This window comes from Saccostrea echinata, unplaced genomic scaffold, assembly GCF_033153115.1.
Source record: "Saccostrea echinata isolate AGI-Se365-2 ecotype Australia unplaced genomic scaffold, CSIRO_AGI_Sech_v1 ptg000029l, whole genome shotgun sequence".
Taxonomy (NCBI): Eukaryota; Metazoa; Mollusca; class Bivalvia; order Ostreida; family Ostreidae; genus Saccostrea; species Saccostrea echinata.
This window is the reverse complement of record NW_026889778.1, coordinates 24476164-24497824: the sequence shown is the minus strand read 5'-3', so window position 1 is coordinate 24497824 and position 21661 is coordinate 24476164. Positions and strand designations below refer to the sequence as shown.

Here is a 21661-nt window from a genome sequence, read left to right as displayed (position 1 = left end):
CCGTTCGTTCACCGTTCGCTCTCCGTTCACAGTTTTGCGTTCAGCGTTCACCGTGCGCTCGCGTTCAACATTCACAAATCGTTCAGCGTTCGCTCTTAGTTCGTTCACTTTGCGTTCACCTTGCATTCATCATTCACTTATCGTTCAGTCTTTATTGTCATTCGGAATTCCGAAGTGAAAGGACTTATTTTTTTAAGTAAGGATTTACAGGTTTTGAATCTAATAATTAACATATCGTGTTTAAAGAATCATTATTTCACTGGGAAAAAAAAATATCTACAATATTTATTTTTAATATTCTAACTTAGCTGTTAGGTTATTTATTAAATTTATCTGGAAAATAAATGTTGTTACAAGTACATGTAGCACCTATGTAGAACGATGCTGAAGAGTTAAATTTAGATACGGGCAATATACAGATATTTCAAGCACTGCAACATTTTATTGTTTTGTTTAGAATCGTTAATGGATAGATAATAATCGAAGTCAATTAATTTACCAACTGCAGCAAAAATACGAAAATATTTATTTCTATGAACTTTTTTCTCTCAAAAAATACAGAAATACATATAAGAACTAGTTCTGAGAATTATAAACAGTACTGCAGATATCCACTTAATTAAATATTTTTAGAGCGAATTGAATTGATAATGTGGTTTAAAAAAAAATATTTGTTTAAAATGTGATACATTATAGAATTTTTTTCTACTTTACATATATAAAGACTTTAATTAGAGAGAGAGAAATTCCTCTATAACATTATTATCATTTATATAACCAAAGTGATTCTCCAGTAATGATATTTTTTGCCGTAACTTTACATGTTTGTCATTCGATATGATTAAGAACCCCCCCCCCCCCTTTCCCCTAAATCGGTTACTTATAGTTAGTATTTCCAGTATATTTTGATTAACATTTAAAAAGAAGTAAATGTGTTTTGTAGCACAAAAATTTCAGTCTCAAAACAAACATGCATCTAAACAAAGTCATTAAACAATAGTAGATCAAAATATACATGTGCCGGCGGTGATATTTTAAATTGGCAGGGAGTATGTTTCAAATTCAAGGGGCTTAATCATTCCAAGTGTTCATTCCCAATGTATTTTATTTATTTATTTATTTATTTATTTTAGAAATGTTGGAATCAGATCTAGAAATGATAAGAAAAAATGTTAAAACTTCTTGGAAATACTAACACTTTGCCTTCGGTGTGACGAGACCTTCACACCTGCACAGTGTTGAATGATTTTGATTGACAGATCAAGCACGTGGACCTCGTGTAAGCTTGAAGCAGGAAAATAAAAACCGATTATGACTGTAAAACAAGTTGCTGTCCTTTAGAAAAGGACTGCAATACGTGGACCATATGCATTTGTTTCGAAACGAAATTCAAGGAAAATTTCTAGATTTAGTGAGTTTACAAAGGTGTAAGTAAGTTTAATCTTTTTTTCTAATTTTCATCGTTATTTAGGTCTGCTTAATTAGGCTGTAATGATAAGAAAAATCATGACCTTGAAATGATATTAATATGAAATGTTGATCTAAGTATCTATCACAATTGTAATTTAGCCTTCAAAATTAACAACAGAATTAAAAGAGGCTTAAGCGTGCAGGTATCGTAATCTCCATTGGCGTATCCAGGGAGGGGGGGTTCGGGTGTTGGAACCCCCTTTATTTTTGCAGAAAGAGGAAGAGAGAGAGGATGTTTATTCTGTAATATATATATTTTTTTACATCTAGTATTTTCAATAAAATATGAAGTACTTCAACCTCTGCCCTTTCTGCTCTCTAGATAGAGTTTCGCTTATTGCTTCCTCCGTGTACCTTCACAATACCGGTCCCAGGCCTCGGTCACCCACATCGTAACATGAAATATTTCACTTTGATATCATCGGAAGATTGCAGCGAACGAACGTACGGCTATGCCATTTTTGGACCATCTTCTAAAGTAACTAACTTTAAGAAGTATGCATAAAAAGTCATGAAAGGGAGTATCCATAAGAGAATTTTGATATTTCTTATACAAAATTTGTACATGACAATTAATTGTCATGTACAAATTTTGCCTAAGAAATATCAAAAATTTTGTAAAGGACAATATTAACTCCTTATATTATGGGGATATTTTAATCAATGAAGAGAAAGGTTCAAAATGTTCCGTAGTATGTGGGGGAGGGGGGGGGGCTCACTTTTTCTTTAAAAAAATCTTTTGTTAGAATTTGAATATATAAGTTTTAATTTGCATTGGAAGCTCCCCCGCACTTTTTGTTCAAAATTCAAAATACAGAAAATCAAACATTTAAAAGAAATCAAAATGTGCCGAAAAGTTAGACGAAGTCCCCCCCCCCCCCCATTTGGATTTTACAGGTGGTGCACAGGTTGTTAATTTATTTATTTATTTCTGCTTGTCAACTCTTTTTGGAGGTTGCCCCCTTTGAAAACCGTTGCTACGGGCTTGAATGTAAGTGCCTGTGGTGTGACTTAGACCCCTCCCCCTTTTACTAAAGGGTCTCGAGTTATCTTAAACAATGCTAAGTTATCGATTCACTCGATCAATTTAAAAACACAAAAAAAGAAGATTAATTTTGTGTTTGTGTGTTTTTTTTCTGTCTCTTTTAAATAACGGAATGGTTAATATACAACACCCGCAATCGTAACTTCTTGGCAGAAGGTCTGAGAAGATGCGATTGACAATATTATCGCACGTCTATTTGGTCTTGCAAGTACAGGTGGGTGTATTGTTTGCTAGTCACACTTAGACGGGTGACGGTATTTGCTACAGACATGAAGAACTATACACCAGTTTCATAACATGTACAGTTTTTTTTTTTTTTTTCTAGTGAAAATTGGAGTAAATTAAAAGTCGAATATTTTGGATATGGGGTAACCCATATGTACTCTTGTTACAACGACCGTCAATGCATCCATGGACGAGTTCATTGGTTACTCTGAAATAGGTGGCACAGATTTACCTTTCGTTAACATTTTCTACAATGATCTGCCTACTTTGACATGTACTTTCATAGCAAAGTTGTTAAATTTTATTCCCGATTGGCCTATAGTTTTGTCATTTAACTGAAAAAAAAATCGGGCTATTTCGATACATGTAATGCTTAACGGCTGAGACTTGACATCTGTACTAGATTTATACGGAAGTATCCTATCATTGGAAAGATAGATGGTACACGTGTAGCACAGATCTGTAGTACGCAGAATTTTTTTTTTTTGGATGTTTCTCCCTCTCCCCCACATGGAAAAACATTGCTACAGGCCTTTATCAAGCTATATTTGGATTGCTGTCTATCAAATTATTTTGCAAACCTTGATGCACAAAACTAATGCCGGTAAACATGGCAAGACTATCTTTTAAAACCTAGTGGTTTTAATTCAACATGTTCAAGCTTAAAAATGCTTGTACCATAGAATTTAGTTTGTATATAAGGATATATGTATTAAAGAGAAATTCAGATATTGGTTACGCCAAAGAATACATAAATACGATGTGCAGATTTTAGAGCGAGGTTTGCCAATGATTGGCATATTCTAATTCGAAGAGGGCGAATTGTTCTACGGGCAAGTTGTCTTAGAGGCGAACTCTCTAGCATCCTCGCGCATGCGTAACCTGACGTAAGCCCATGGCATCCGGTTTAACTCCGCTAATATATTTTCTGCGTGGACCTCAGGGTCCACGCAACAAATGGATTTGTTGATTAAAAAAAATGGTTACTTTCACTACCTGATATATTTAGAGAAAAAATAAGAATTTTTGTTTGATATAGGTACAAACATTTGAGGAAGGGGGGGCTAAAACCGAATCTCTCTCTCTCTCTCTCTCTCTCTCTCTCTCTCTCTCTCTCTCTCTCTCAATTGTCTGTCTAATAAAAACTATGACAACATATTACTTAAATATCAAGTTGTGAAAATTTAATATATAACAAATAATATGATTGCCTTTTTGTATCATCTTGTCCGAGTATAATCACGGCCGGGAAATGTCTACAGACACATGTAGAAGTCTGCTCAATAAATCATCAGAAAAAAAATAAAACTGACACATAAATATATTATTGCATTAAAATTTTAAAATACGAGTGTATTTATGCAATACGTCTACATACCTTTGTAAAACATTTTATTTTTTTTCTCATTATTTTACAAGGCATCGCTTGGCGCGGAAATATATGTATGGTTGTTACAACCGTTGTAATTCATTCTATAAGTCCGAAGTGTTCTCTTCAAAAATCGACATTATTTGTAATGGTTTTATATATCAAATAAGAATAAAAATATTTTTTTTTACAACTAGATTAATTTTATCATTTATACTACAGCGTTCGGTAACAATTACAACGTTTAACAGCAATAAAAATCATGTTATTAAAAAGTTGAATTTAAACATCGTACATATGTCCAGAAAATATCGTAAGAAACTTAAATTAATAATTTTCTCAATGTGCAAGTATCGTCTTTCTAAGGACAATTTTCATTGATTTGTTTATTTATTTATTATTTATTTATTTTTTAGCACCAGGCATTAATATACAATACAATAGTTTCAATGTAAGGAAAAGATCAGAGGCATTCCGAATAAATCGTTCATCTTGCGTTCACCGTTCGTTCACCGTTCACTTTGCGCTCGCGTTTGCTCTCCGTTCTCGTTCTGCGTTCGCTCACCGTTCACCGTTCACACATCGTTCACTCACCGTTCGCTCTACGTTCGTTCACTGTTCGTTCAGCGTTCGCTCACCGTTCAAGTGGGAAAGTAGAACGTTTCAGGGACTGTACCAGTATGTCTGATGGGATTTCTTTAAGAGTGGCTGTGGGTCTGTCCCCTTTGTCTCAACAGCCCAAGCAGCTAGATTATAACAATTACGAAGATGATGACAGCTATGAGGAAGAGCAAAATGACCATCAAGATCTCGACTACGACCCTCTCCAAGAAAGTGACAGTGCGGAGGTGGAATGTGATGCTTCTGACGGTTTCCCATTGCGACTGGAAGTGCAGGCAGGGGATGAACGGCAGTTCCTTATATCAGAGTCAAAATAAGCTCAGCTTCACCAGAAATGTGACAATTGAAATGTGACAATTGATGTATGAACTGTGATTCAACATGTGGAATTTACTAGGGGAACTATGATAGGAACAGTGTCAGTATGTTTTGATGGACATTCCAGTCACTAAGAAAGCCAACGTTTACACCTTGGAATATTCATGAGCAACCCTCATGGTACATGTATCAGGAGCTATTGCGTTCAGTGGGTCTAACGTTGAGAAGTCTATGCGCCTCTTTTAACACCTGAAAGTAGAATTAATCTACAGATCCATCATTAAAAGGATCCATACTTCTTGCATTCATGTAATTCCAACTTCAATTCTCACGTGGGACCTCTGTTACAACGCACTTTGAAAAATTACATTCGACATTTTTTTCAAAGTGTGTTGAACTTTGGACCAAGTTTACGCACTTTGAAAACAAAAAACGTCTTTTCAAAGTTTGTTAATATCGACCATAATAATGCACTTCGTAAAAAAAAAAAATGTGCAATATTCTTACAAATTTTATGTATTATGAATAATTATTTGAACCTGGTTGAATAACTTCAGGATCTGAGATATAGGCGTTTTAAAGGTTTTTTTTTTTATTATTAATGTCATACCAGTTATGTAAATGCATATACTTGGGTAGGAAAGATAGAGTTGGGCTGAGGGATCCTCTATCTTTCTTCTCGTCGATCTCGAGGAGAGTAGAGCAATTCATCAGTTTTAGCTCAGATGAGCTCTTCTGATCACATTTTGTCAGTCGCACGTCTCCAGCTGTCTAGCTTTTTATCCGTCCGTCTGTAAACTTTTTCAGATTTTTTACTTCTTTTCATGAACCACTGGGCCATTTTTAACCAAATTTGCCACGAAGCATTCTTGGGTGACAGGAATTCAAGTTTGTTCAAATAAAGTCTTACTCCCTCTTTCAAGGGGTATAATTAAGAAATAGTGAAAAAAATGTTGGTATTTTTCTTATGTATTTCTATGTAAACATTTTATCACCAGTTGTGGTCCCATCTCAAGTCCTCAATATTAGAAACAATGTCAGGACTTCTTTTATATTTAAACATTTCAATAATGAACTGATTTCTGCTTTTTCCTAATCAAAGTGCTCACGTGAGCGATGTGGCTTATTAGCCTCCTGTAATTTTTTTCCTGTATGTAACATTTTAAGAATATGCCTTAATAGGTCGCTTGATATGGTTTTTAGTGTACTGTCTACTATGTCATCATTATAAATAATTTTGATTCATAGTGTTGTGGAAACATTTGTTTTAACTGCTGTATCATGATGACAAAGCCCTGCATTTCTCTCTGCCTTGTTGTTTTCAACTCAAGAGGTTTCATCATACTTCTATAACTTCCTTCAAATACTTAAGGGGTTTTATTTTTCACTAATAACTTTGTCTTTTTATAGTTTAATATGAGAAAAATAATCTTTTACAGAAAAAAAATTAAAGTGTCGTCCTCGAAAGTTCTATACAATAACATTCTATTTAGGGAATGTTGGTCATTTTTGTCGGTAGAAATGAATAAAATATTCAATATTAGCAAAATCAACCTTACCTGTAATACTGTAATATACTAATCAAAATAAGTTACTCTATTTTTTTTTTTTTTTTTTTTTTTTTTTTTTTTTTTTTTTTTTGTCTCAGGCGAAGATACAATCGAACATAAATGTGTGATTGTTTTAATGGCACAAAAATGAGCTTTTTGAGGAATTCCAATTCATGGAGAACGCAATATTTGAATATAACTGATTGGCATATACAGTCCCTGAAACGTTCTACTTTCCCACTTGAACGGTGAGCGAACGCTGAACGAACAGTGAACGAACGCTGAACGAACGCAGAGCGAACGGTTAGTGAACGGTGTGTGAACGCTGAACGCAACTTGGTGAACGATGTGTGAACGCTGAACGGTGAGCGAACGCAGAACGCGAACGGAGCGCAAACGCGAACGCAAAGTGAACGGTGAACGAACGGTGAACGCAAGATGAACGATATATTCGGAATGCCTCTGATCTTTTCCTTGCCTTGAAACTATTTTATTGTTTTATAATGTCAGGTGCCAAAAAAAATCAGTCAATCAATGATAAATAAGTAAACCATTAAATGAATGAATGAATAATTAATTCAATAAAATAAATTCTCCAAAATTGTCCTGAGAAAGACGATGCATGCACATTAAGTTTTTAATCACACGATTTTTATCGCATTAAAACATTGCAATTGCTGCCGAACGCTGAAGTATAAGAGATGTTTTTTTTAGTTCAAAAACATCGAAGACGAAGTGCGAGTATTTCCAACATGTTATAACATTTATTTTTATCATTTTTGGGTTTGATTCCAACATTTGAATAATAATTGAATAAAATACATAGGGCATTAACACTTGAATTTGAAACGTACTCTCTGCCAATTCCAAATACCACCGCCGACACGTGTACATTTTGAACTACTATTGTTTTGTGATGCTGTTTGTTTTAAGACTGAAATTTTTGTTCTAAAAAAGGCCTTAACTTTTTTTTTTAAAATGTTAATTAAAATATTCTGGAAATACAATACTGACTAAGTAACCGATTTAGGGGGAAAAGGGGGGGGGGGGGTATAAATCATATCGAATGACAAACATGTAAAGTTACGGTAAAGAAAGACTTTTTTGTTTTTTCTCTATAACTATAGACTTTACATATTATAATAGAGAAAATTCTGTAGTGCATTACATTTTAAATAAATATTTCCTTTAACCACACCATCAATTTAATTCGCTCCAAAGATAATAAATTAATACGATATCCGCAGTACTTTGTATGACTCTCAGAACTAGTTCTATCATATTTTCTGTAGTAATTGAAAAAAAGCGTGTTATAAATAAATATTTTCGTAATTTTGCTGCGTAATTATTTGACTTGGATAATTATATCTCCATTAACGATTTGTCGTCTTTAACATAACAACAAAATGTTGCAGTGCTTGAAGTATTTGCACATTGCCCTTTGTTAAATTTAATATTTCAGCATCGTTCTACATAGGTACAGAATGTGTTTATAACAACATTTATTTTCCAGAGTAATTGAATAAATAACCTAACAGCTAAGTTAGAATAATAAAAATATATATCGTACATGTAGATATTTTCCCCCATGAAATAATTATTCTTCAAACACGATATGTAAGTTATTAAATTAAAAAACCTGTAACTCCTAACCTACAAAAAGATAGGTCCTTTCACTTCGGAGTTCCGAATGACAATGAAAACTGAACGATAGGTGAACGCTGAACGCAAGGTGAACGCAAAGTGAACGGAACGAAGAGCGAACGCTGAACGCTTTGTGAACGGTGAACGCGAGCGCACGATGAAAGGTGAACGCAAAACTGTGAACGGAGAGCGAACGGTGAACGCACGGTGAACGAACGGTGAGCGAACGGAAAAATGGGAAAGTAGAACGTTTCAGGGACTGTATATACATTATCACTATCAATACTTGAATAAACAATTACCGGGAGGACAATCGGAGACACCATACGTTTGCCGATCATTGAAACATTAGTCAATATACATACTATGACTTATCTATCTTTTAATTTGCAGATGTTATACTACTTTTATAATCACAGTGTTGCCTACCCTGATGCACAATTAAAAAAAAAAGTACCAGCATCTTTGGAAAAGTTGCCCCAACGCAGTAATAAAAAAAAAAAAAATTGAGGAAACTTGAGAATACTTTAAACATAATAAGACATACTAAAAACATGCAACGTCCATATTTTAAGCCTGGTTTATTTCGTGATACCTTTAATGAGATTGTATAGTAAGTTTCACTGGAAGTTCATCATTATTTGCATATACCCGGGGGTAGCTTTGTTTAACTAGTTATCATGTGGGCAAACTGACAAAATCTTGTTGACCCATAACCTCTTTCAAAGTTTGTCAATGGAAAACGTTCAAATCAAAAATAAAATCATCAACTTTCTCACCCAAAACTGCGAATAAAATCTTAAGTGTAAGGATATTAAAAATAACTGTTTTTTTTCACTGTTTTCCATTTACAAATTTCTTTGCAAGCTAATGTATGACTTTAATGCAGTTTAAGTATGCTGTAAAAAAAAATGAGTAAAATTTTTGATTGCATTTATTATGTAAATAAATCCCACGTGGAAAAAAAAGCACTTTTTAAATATCGAAATATTTGTTCGGGTATTCTTACATATAAAAACCATACACACAAAAAAGAATAAAACACACATGCTCATATGAAATTTTCTATCTGATTTTAAATATATTTTTATGGTATGTAAGAAACCTTAGGGATATTGGCCTTAAGTTTACATCTTTCAAAAATAAGTTTCATTTTTCTTTTCTTTAATTTCTTTATTTTATACTTGTTATTTATGCAATAATAAATTGTAAACAAATAATAAGTACATAACCATCCTAGTATTGGTAAGACTTTAAACATAAGTTACATGCATGGTAAAATTTCTTTCTCTCCTGCTTACGTGCTTACAAATTTTGTTAGATCAAATGGTGTTTAAATGAACGATTGTTAGTTGTCAGTGAAACTTTTTCTCAATTCATATTCTTGATCCTGCCTGGAAAAGCCAACTTGTACCTTCTCTTCCTTGTTCTCTATATAATATGGGACTTCATAAGTGTGTGCATTGTGCAAGGAATAGTGAAATATATCGGATCTCTGTATTTTTCTGGACGTCGTCTGACAAGGTTCTTCATTATTCTCACCCCTTTTTGTACTTTTGGATTTTTCTTGTTCCTTCTCATTCTCTTCATTCCTAACATAACTTGGATTTGAGTGTCCAAGATGACGTATGTCTTCCTTTGTAAAGCGTTTGTATTTATTTGAGATCTTTCGTTTCTGGACCAATTCTGAATCTATTGCTGTCAATGTCGGTTCTTTTTGTTTGTATTTTAATTTCTTTCTGAAACCAGAATGCCTTAATGTGTATGTTCAGAATGCTTTCTGGTATTTCGAATCTATACATGTATTCTTTTAAGCAAACACTTCACTTTAAATGAATAACTTTTTTATAAGAAATGAAAGCATTTATAGATTTACAGATTTCACGACATAGGGTTCCTATCGAATATATTTTTTAAAAATATCCTTTCCTACCTTCTGCAGATGACAAGAACGATGACTACTGTAATTGCACTGAGAAACACCGCTATGGGTACACCGATGATCAATTTGATATTTACTCCTAAAATGTTTAATTTCTTTTATTGGTACATTGAAGTTAGTCAGACGTAGTAAGAAACATTTTTTTTTTTTTTTGCTTAGTTCAAATATTTTTCCATATTTAAATATATATCCCTTTTCCTTTTACGTTTATTTGACTCACCTTCAAGACCAGTTTGAGAGATTGCTGGAATTGATACCTGTAAACATATGCAGATAATGTTTTACATTTAAATATGTTGTGGAATCTCTGCAGATCACTGAAATTAAATACATGGCTTATGGATCATGGATCTTCTAAATCAACTAAGAATTAAAAAAAGGCTGATTTAAAAAAAATCAAATCAGCATCCCTATACTTATTATACGTATTACTTTGGACATTTGGCAAAAAAAGAAAAAATAATAATAATAATAATAATTATAATTTGCATTCGTAAAAGCTATTTTTATCAAACAATATATTTCATAAATGTTAAGCATTAACAAACAGGTTTAAATTTTTGGACAGAAAATTAAAATAAAAATAGAAAAAGTCACCATCATCTAGCCTAGTTAAAATTAGGAAATCAGCATGTTGTAACATGTAGAACCATATGAATGAGTTGTATAAAAGTGAACTATAAAGTCAAATCAAAGTGAACGAATGTCAATTTAAACAAATTTTTAAATAAAAATTCAATTTCAAATGCTACAGTCATATGCTTATATGATTTGAAATTTCTAAAATTCTAATAGTTATTTAAAAGGAAATAGTATGAACAGTTTTAGTACTCAGTGGTTTACGTTTTTGCATACTGTGTTTAATCCCCCCCCCCCCCATTATTATTGGTACGTATACATAGGAGGCATGCAATCTACCTAAAGATCGTTTAATTCAATGTGATTGCATTTGAAACATGTTTCTAGATAGGTGTCCTTCAATATTTAGTGGTTGGATTGCAAATAACCTCATGATTAGGACATATTTCTTTCATACTTTGACTCGTTCTTGTAGTTGTGAGAAAAAAAAATCTTTCGATATCACTGGTAAAATAAATTCCATAAATTATTGGATATTTTGTTATTTCATATTCTTTTGGTTTTCCGTTTGTCCATATTGCCTTAAGCTTTTAGCTGTGTTTTTGTACAGTGGTGACTTCATAAGCAATGGTTAAAACAACAACTAGGAGACGCCCTTGTTGTTTAGATGAGTTATAATTCTCGCTTTTTATGGGAAATATTTTCTTTTGCAATTTAAGAGGGAGTTTTTGGAAGTAATTTGTCATTTTTACAGTCTGGAAATAACACATGTTATTGACTTAAAAACTTTTTTCTTTGATTTTCTTTGGAAATAGAATTGTTACTATTTTTCTCTTTTTAGTCTACGATAACAAAATTTACATCGAAATATTAAAGTATTATTATATTAAAAGACAAATTGCAGAGTTTCTCCCTTGAAAATGTGTGTGTGTGTGTGTGTGTGTGTGTGTAAGGGTGTGTGTGTGTGTGTGTGTGTGTGTGCGCGACGTTATGGTTAAAATTGTAAAATCGACTCAAACAATGATTTGGATAAACTTTAATCGTTTGGTTTTAGATTAAGAAGGTCATTGAAGACATCTGGTAATACATTTTTTTCTTCTATTTTTGTTTTTGTCAATACGCGGTTGTCTTGTAAAATCGAGGACAAAAATCGAAAAATTTAGTGCTGCGCTTTCACTAAAAACGAAACTATTTAAAAAACGTATCAACATCGCTGAAACATCGTACAGAATTGAAGTTTTCTATCTATAGTCGTTTTGAAGAAAACTCCAAGACAATACCATCCTCTAAAATTCGCCAAATCTGCAATAATTCATCAGAAGTGAAGTCATAAAAAAGAAAATCATAGTATTATTTTTATTAGTATTATAAATTGATAAGACAATCATTAAAAAATAGTTTCCCCTCTCTCGACCCATTTTCAAAAATGACCCCCATAAAACAATTTTTCTTTTATCCATTCAGAAGTTTTCTCATCCCTTTATTCACTATCTTAAGACTCAAGTGAGCTTTTCTTGGGTGAAGAAAATTTTTAAGTTTATTCACATGAAACGTCACGCCCTTTTTCAAGGGAAGATAAAAATTCCTAAAAAAAAAATTGGTGGCATCTCTTAAAGATGTTCTTCTCAAGATCCACCAGGTAATAAAAGATGACATTTATGTGAAAGCTTTATTAAAAACAGTAAATTTAAGTCAGTTCCTATCTTGACTACCCAGGATAGTGCGGGATCATATTATTATAGTAGCATCATTAGGTAGGGCAAATTTTAGTCTGTTCAAATCATGAACCACAGGGGTAGGGCGGGGCCACAACTGTGGGTCCTCAGCTATGTTAAGGAAGGTCTGAGTTCACATCTGTGATGCACTGTATGTGAAGTTTCATTGTGACGTCATTGAAAATTTAACAAGCGATAAAAATCTATTTAACCACATGATAATGCGTAAATAACATCTTGCATTCTTTTATTTTATCAATTAATTATAATAGCATGTAAAATCACAACATCTGATAACTATACTGCCGAGTTATTTGAAGCAAATCTTGCTTCATAAATGACGTCACTAGCCTTGACTTGACGCAGTACAAGTGATCTAGAGGCGTGGATCCATTGGTTTGATAATTTAAAAAAATGCTTAAATAAATATTAAACCGTTGCTAATGTTTAAATCTAATGAATAAAATTAAATGGAAATGATTTATTTAAAACAATAATGTAGATTATTAATATATCTAGGTGCTATGGAGCTGCACAAAGACAAAGTATGTAAAGAATATCGCTAACACGATGAGTGTATACCTGATTAAGCTCAAAAGTGCAAGGGCATAGACTAGACTGTTTGAGCTGAAATATGGAATATCAATTCCTTATTTCATGTATATTTTGAAAAGTGCTGGGAGCTGATTCTGGTCGGCATAACATTATTTTTATTCATGACAGAATTTAAGCGAAGTGGTAATTCTGGGCTATTAAACGCATTTTCGGCAAAATTACGAGTATTTCCGAAACAGCTCAAACTAGCTCCCAACACTTTTCGGGAAGCCAATGTTAATCTTTTTTAATATGTATCAATTTTTTTCTCTAAAAACATGCTTATGCCCTTGCACTAGCTCCATTTTCTACATTAAGCTGAACAATTCTATTTTTATACAAGTCACGTGACACACAGCTGATACATGCGATGTAACTGGTACTGAGTAAGCCACAAACCTATCCATTATGGATATCTATATTACCTGTCCTACATTTTTACAGTTACTTTGTTACAAAGATTTTTAAAAATAATACGTATTAAGTATGTGCGTAAGATCGAATTTTCCATTTCCTTCCTTAACATAGCCGAGTCAAAGTTTTACATAGGAATATATAGGAAATATGCTTAACGATCTCAAGAACATCAATGCCATTATTACTCAAATTGTTATAGGTGCATCCTCAGATAGCTTCGAGTATGTTCAAATCATGATCCTGGGGTTGTATGCAGTCACAACAGGAGGTCAAATTTATGCATATGAATATATATGGGAAATATCTAGAAAGAATTTCTTCCTAAGAACAGCAATTAGCCATTATTTCAGTAGAATCCTCAGAAGTATCCTCAGCTAGGATAGATTTAAGTTTTTTTTTTTTTTTTTTTTTTTTTTTTTTTTTTTCAAATCATGACCCCCAGGGGTGGGGCGGGGCCACAACAGGGGGTCAACATTTTACATCGGAATTTATCGGGAAATTTCTTCTTTTTTTTTCAAAACCTATAAGGCATTATTAGTCATATTTATACAGAGACAATCTTAGATTGTGTAAAATAAAGGTTGTTAAGATCTTGTCCCTGCCTAGTGTCAAGCACAGGGGATCAAAGTTTTACATGGTTATATATAATAAATATTTTCAAAAATCTTCAAAGAACAGCAAAGTCATAATTTGTCATATCAATACAGAAGCAACTTATGTTTTGTTTGTTTGTTTGTTGTTTAACGTCCCTCTCGAGAATTTTTCACTCATATGGAGACGCCACCACTTGCCGGTGGAGAGCTGCAAATTTTGTCCTATACTCGGCACTTACGGCCATTGAGCAGTGAGGGATCTTTTTCGTGCCAGCACCTACTGCGACACGGGACCTCAGTTTATACGGTCTCATCCGAAGGACCGGTCTCCACGTCCCACAGTGGGATTCGAACCCGCGACGTAAGGATCAACTCCTTATTCCGCGACTCTAGAACAGACGCTCTAACCACTGCGCCACGCAGGCGACAAGCAACTTATGTAGTGTAGATTTAAGTCTGTTCAAATCATGAAATAAAAACAAAAATATTCTTAGGTGGGTATATTAACGTTATGAATAGGAATGTATCATTCAAAAAAGTTCTTCTTAAGTACAGAAGATGATCTGGCATATTTAAATTGAATCATTCTTAAGTAGTGTTAATTGAAGTTTGCTCAAAACACAACAACCTGATGTAGGGTGAGGAATATTGAATGATTGATTGATTGATTGTATGTTGTTTTACGTACCATTTGAAAATGTTCACTCATATAGAGACGTCGCAATATACCGATGAAGGGCGTTAATTTTGAGCCTTTTATCGGCATTTAGGGCCATTGAGCAGTGAGGTTCTTTTTCGTGCCAACGCCTGGCATGACAGGGGACCTCGGTTTTTAAGTTTACATCACAAGGACTCGCAATTTTAATTTCAAAGTGCCAAGCGCTTGACAAAGGAACGGCTGCTACCTATTTTTTATCGACTTAAGTCTGTCGCCAGGGTTCAAATGAACGACCTTCCGAGCTGTCGACGTCGCAAGAGTGAAGGTAAATGGGGTGGAAATAGGGAATCAAAATTTAATATAAGAATGTATACAAATAAATCATTAAAAATCTTTTTTCGGGAACAGCAAAACCATGATGTCATATTTTCAATATTTACGTGAAACATCTGCGGGCATTGTAGAGTCAAATTGGTTCAAATCATGACCCCTGGGAGTAGAGCGAGACAACAATTGACAATTAAACGTGAAAATAACGAATATTGATTTATCACAAAAAATCTATGAACAATACTAATCTGTGGAGAAGGCATATAATACGCATCCCTGGATATTTCAAGGGTGAAATAAGGTGCCGAGGATGAGTGAGCATCCCTGTTGTGTGGTCACAACCGCCATGGGCCCTACGTATTGATCAGTTAGAGGAAACATTCTTCAGTCACATTCAGTATAAAAAGAAAAGCCGAACAATTGGCATGAAACAATCCATCCAAAACTCCACCCAATGAAAATTTATACATGTATTTGCTAACAAGGTCATTATAACGATCATAGAATTTACGCAATTAAACGACGTTGTTGAAATCCTTGTAACATCAACTTATTTGTCAATAGCCTGCCTCTATTAAAAGATTGATCGTCCTCGGAACATGCTCTTGAGTATCGTATTAATTAAGAGAAGTAAAGACAATATGCAAGTGATAGCGGAATATTACTTCATAAATAAGAAATTTGACAACGGAAAAAATGAATTAATCCCGTTTGTCATAATAATAAAGCTGTAGTTGGTCCTTTTCGTTTATGAAACAGATATGCAAGCCTCCGTGGAGTCGTTTATTTCATGTTCATTTGAATATATCGAATCATTATAGAATGTTATCAATGAAAGTAACTATTATTAACAAGTGAAACATCATTGATCCCGAGTTGAAGACTACAGCAAGTATATTTTTTTTCTTTTCATGTAATTTTTTTTTTCTTCTCATGCAGATTTTTTTTTCAAATCATGATCCCCTGTAGGGTTGGGTCGTAATATGTGATCATAGGTTTTCATAATAATATGTAGGAAAAAAGAATCTGGTGATGAAGAACAGAGGGGCCATAATTACTCAAGTGAGCGTGGTGACTCATGGGCCTCTTGTACATGTATTCTCTGGTGTTTTTCATAAAAAGTATTGCCCTACCTACCTACCCTCCCATTCCTTTTAAATTCCGTGTAGGAAGAGGGCTAGCAAACATTTTTTTTAAACAAAAGAAACCTAATCATAAAGTATCTGTGCAAATTGATACTCACAGCTGTGCAGTTAACTTCGGTTATATTTTGGTTGAAACATGTCACATATTCACAATGGCTTGCTTTGCATTTCTGGCATTTGATGAATACACTTCTATCTAAAATTGATTCTCCTGGGGAAAAAAGACATCAAAGAGGTGCAAAAATCATTTTAATCAATATTGTGATATTGTTTTCTCCTTATTTATTAATACTGTACTATCAGTACTATAATCATCCAAAATTATAATTTTTAAATACATTTAAATTTTTTATTAAAGTGAAATCATCATTTTTCCAGTGGTAGGTTTTTGTACGCAAGTTCATGAATGTCGTGGGTCACCCGCAAGCCAAAAAATTATATTCTAAGTAACAATAACTTTTCAACGCATTTGATATCCTATTTATATCTTTTCTCAACAAGATTATTTCCCTATGAGCCAATTGAATTTTAGCTGTCTACGAACATTAACCACGAATAATACTGATCATAGAAAATTCAAAATGCGTGTTTGCTAATGATGGATACAATATATATGGTATTTTTATGCCCATGTATCGAAGGTTCGGGGGTATATAGTTTTTGCCCTGTCCGTCCATCTGTCTGCCTGTCTGTATAGCTGTCTCTTTGTATATCTGTTTGTTCGCAAAAATTTTAACATTGCACATAACTTTTGACTGGTTGGAGCTATGGCTTTAATGTTTCACATGTTATTCCTTGTGACAAGACCTTCCTTCGAGTACCATTATATTTGACCTTTGACCTTGAACTTGGAGTTTGACCCATTTTGCAAAATTTTACCGAACTTTAACATTGGCCATTACTTTTGAACGGTCGGTGCTAGGGTTTCTTCCTTCATATGAGTAATCCTCATGACAAATCTTTACTTTGGATACCAACAACTTTGATCCTTTGACCTTGACCTAGGAGTTTGACCTACTTTTGAAACACATTAACATTGGCCATAACTTTTGAATGGTTGGTGCCAGGGCTTTCATACTTCATATGTGTAATTCTCATGTAAAGACCTTCCTTTGGATATTAACAACTTTGACCCTCTGACTTTGACCTTGGAGTTTGACCTACTTTTGGAAAACTTTAACTTAACCTTGGCATTAACGTTAGAACCGTTGTAGCTAGGGCTTTCATTCCTCATGTATGTTATCCTTGTGATAAGACCTTTTAAGACCTTTGAGATTGACCTACTTTTGAAAAACTTTAACCTTGGCCATTACTTTTGAACGACAGGTGCTACGGCTTTCATATTTCACATGTGTATTTCTTGTTAGACAGCTATTCTTTCGGCACAATTATGTTTGACCGTTTGACTTTGACCTTGATATTTGACTAAAAACTAACCTTTTCCATATCTATTGAATGGTTGCTGCTAGGGCTTTCATATTTCACATGTATATTCCTCGAGACAAGACCTTATTTTGGGTACCAACATATTTGATTTGAGAAAATTGAACATTTTCTATAAGTTGCCGTACGGGGTTTTCAGTCTTTCACAAACACATCTTGGTTTTCTATGTAATTCTTAGAAATGACATAATCAGTCATTCAAATATTGTCAAACTTTAGATTAGATTGTTGATATAGAATCATTCCTACACCTGTAAATATTTGGAAGATCTGTTTTACTGCCACAGATCAAGTGCATGAACGGGAATTTTTCTGTATATAGTTTGAAATATCTGACGGTTCTGACGAACTCCTTGCAAGTCAAGACATTACTAAGAAAACAACACTGTGCAAATATAGTAAAACATTAAAACAGAAGGCTCTGACGAGACTTTAGTTTTACTTGTTTGCACTTATAACAAAGAAAGGTAGAGGTAGCCTTTGGACTTAAAGCTATGCAACAACAATTAATTGAATAATGATCATTGGTTTACATGTAGTCTTTTGTGTATTGTATTCCGACTAAAATTATCGAAGAAGAGGCCTTTTAAAAGATTTTTTTTCCAGAAATATCTACAGTAAGTTCTAGTTACTATGGCAACATTTCATAAAATAAAAATAAGAACAAGGAAAATTATTTATCTCAATGTAGTCTCAGATCACAATTGTACAAGTAATAGAATTTAGAAAGTATTACACAGAAATTTATAATTTTAGAAACCATAGTGACTCTGATATTTAGAATAAAGAATTGATGTTCAGATTTATATGAATTAGTGCATTCTACTTGACAATGTGTGCAAAGTTACATGTATATTTAAACAAGACTTAAACTGTAACAGGAGTAGCGTTTTAAAAGAGCTTCTCAGATATTTATATTTTTAGTAACCATGGCATCATCGTTCATCGAAATAATAATAAGAAATGATATATAGAATTGTTATCGTACTTCTGGGTCATGTTTTATTAAAATCGGATCAAACCTTTAAGAGGAGAAGCATTTTGTATATTTTTAGAAGAACAGACTGAGAGACAGACGGACGACGGACACCATACTATCGCATAAGCCTTTCTGGTTGCTGGCGGGTAGTGCTGAAAAGGGGGACATTAAATACCTTGGTCTTCCGATAGATATTTTTCTCGAACAATACCAATCCATAATGGAACATCTGATGTAATGTTGATTATTTTACATGCTTCCTCAGCGTTTGTTAAATCAAACTTTCCCATCTGACTGGTACTGATGTTAGATTTACAACTTAGAAATGATTCTTTCCATCTCATCTTTTTATTGCGTATTTCTACAAACAATTATCTAACAATAAAGCACATAGTTTAATTAAAATTAGCGAAATCGTTAATCAAAATAAATGTAATAGAAATATTAAGATATGAATATTTCTTACCAGAAAAGCCACAAATGGCCCCTAATTCATCTGTGCAGTCATGCTGGTAAAAAGGTGCATCATCCTCGTTGCACTGAAGTGCAATGCATAGTTTTCCATCGTTCAGAAATGCAGATTCTATATTTAAATCATATTTTCAAATTCGATAAAATATATAAAGTAATTATCTGATTCGATTACATTGGCTGGTACCTTAAAGGTGCTTAGACACAGATTTGAACGTAAAATTTTCTCAAATTTTCTGTGTAATATCACGACTTATATATTGCAATAGCATTTCACACGAACATATAATTAAAAACTTATTTTATCTGGAAATTATTGGAACTAAGAATTCCGGGACGCGTTTGATTAACACTTACACAATTTTAACTTTATCCTTAATATTTAAGAAAAGAAGTGATTTTATTATGTATCAATGAAAAATATTACATCTATAATCCAGAAAATTCAGAGTAGGAATGTTCAAAAGCAAATTTAAACCAATTCACCAGTATTGTCAGTCCGTGCTCTGTGATGTGTACAGAGTTAAACAAATTAACACTCCCTTGAAACGTAAACTGTTTTTGTAAACAGGGCACGAGCTCTGTTTTTTTTTTTTTTTTTTTTTTTTTTTGTCAATGTTTACGATTCACCGGGGGTGTTCAATTGTTAATCTCTGCACATACCACTGAGCACGGGCTTACAATACTGTGAGTCGGTTTTGCTTTCGAACATTTCTCCTCTGAATTTTCTGGGTTATAGTTTTAAATATTTTTCATTAATACACAACAAAATTGCCACTTTTCTCAAGTATTAAGAATAAACTTAAAATATGTGAATGCGCAAGGATGTGTCAATCCAAAGCGTTCAGAAATTTGAAGTTTTAATAACTTCGAGATGAAAGAAGATTTTTATTATATTTAGTATGAAATGCTATAGCAACATATAAGTCATGAAATTATACAGAAAATTTCGGAAAATATTAACTTCAAATCTGTGTCCAAGCACCTTTAAATATGAGACATAGTGTAGTGTTTTCATACATCATTCAATAATTTGTGTTTTGTTAGTACATTGAAGTAAACTATAAGTTAGAAAACCATATTTTTATCTCATTCTTTCTTCCACACATTACTCAGGTAAACAAGCATTTGTTACATGAAATATGTACAGATAACGAAAGGTATTCGAGCTCAAAGGTCCATTAAACATTACAAAATAGGAGCAGAGCAAACATGGACCTCTAAGACATCAAAGGGATCAAGTGGCATGGAGGAGTGAGCATCCCCTCCGACCGGTCACACCCGCCATATGATTTTTGTCATGATCGGGAAATAACGGAAAAATCTGTCGACAATTCAGCGTGTGAATAATGGCCTAACAATTAGTATGAAAAAAGTCAGTCAGCATTTGACTTAATGATACATTGTATTTGCTGAAAAAGGTCATTGTATCGAACATAGAACTTACGAAATGATGACTTTAAGCGAGACTGCTGATATTCTTGTTTCATCAACTTGTTGGTCAGTAACTTATCTCGTTTAAGAAATTGTTCATAAGTAGAACATGCTTTGGCGTATCGAATCAACTGAGAGATATAAACCCGTAGGCCGAAAAATGATCTTATAGAGAATCATTCTTTAAAACGTCAGCCGGGCGCAGATACATGTAATACTGTTCTCCCGCCTTCGGTTACATGGTTATTTCAAAGACCGATGCATATCTGCTTTTTTAAAGGGGAAAACAACTTTGAAGACGTCTTTTAATTTTAAGACAAAAGCAATGTCAGAGTAAAGATTTTTAAACTATACTTGCAAATGAGAGTACACAATTTTTTTTAGTTTTTAATTGAACTGACAATTTAATTATAATTAAGAGCACGCCCTGTAACTAATTATTTACTGATTGTATAATTTGCATAATCATAAGCACTGGCACAAAGACCAGTAGGTTATACATGTATTTTTCTTAAATAGTTAAAATAGTTCTGCATTACCAACAGTTGAACACTGTAGATTGAAAAATATTACTTATTGGGTTTATTACTCACAGTGGGAGGCACTATCTCTACTTCTGTCTTTGATGATTGTGAATTTATTTAATCTTATTAATTTTAGTACAAAAAGAAAAATAATAATAATAAAAATAAAATAAAAATAATAAAATAAGATATGCAATATAATAGTAGATTTCAGCAAAATACTTTGTGATTTTTTTATAGGCTTAAGTAAAATAATTGATTTTTTGTAAAAAAAAAAAAAAAAAAAAAAAAAAAAGAGCACCTGCAAACATTAATGAATGGAAATGAAACTGGGTCCATATTAAACAACAAATGATAGTGTATTGTAATAATTCAACATTCCTAATTTTGCTTTAGAGGTTCTCTCGATTGATTTCCATTCAGAGTAAAATTACCGATATTTCTTGCCACGCTTTAAGTAATCAAAGATGTGTCATGTTGTAAATTTTGAATTAAGCAGGTGTAAGTAAATACAAAATTTACGTTGTCATGTTGTAAATTTTGTATTTACTGTCACCAAGCGCGATAAATTAAAAATTTACATGACACATGAAAT

At 33.1% G+C, this 21661-nt stretch overlaps 1 long non-coding RNA gene across 1 annotated transcript; it reads right to left on the bottom strand.

Moving 5' to 3' along the window:
- Nucleotides 1-16346: 16346 nt before the first annotated feature.
- On the bottom strand, nucleotides 16347-19243 carry LOC133194654 (uncharacterized). The gene is made up of 3 exons (XR_009722150.1): nucleotides 19104-19243; nucleotides 18813-18998; nucleotides 16347-16426 (listed from the first exon to the last, which is right to left on the bottom strand). It is a non-coding gene; the product is annotated as an uncharacterized LOC133194654 (long non-coding RNA).
- Between the last annotated feature and the right edge of the window lie 2418 nt (nucleotides 19244-21661).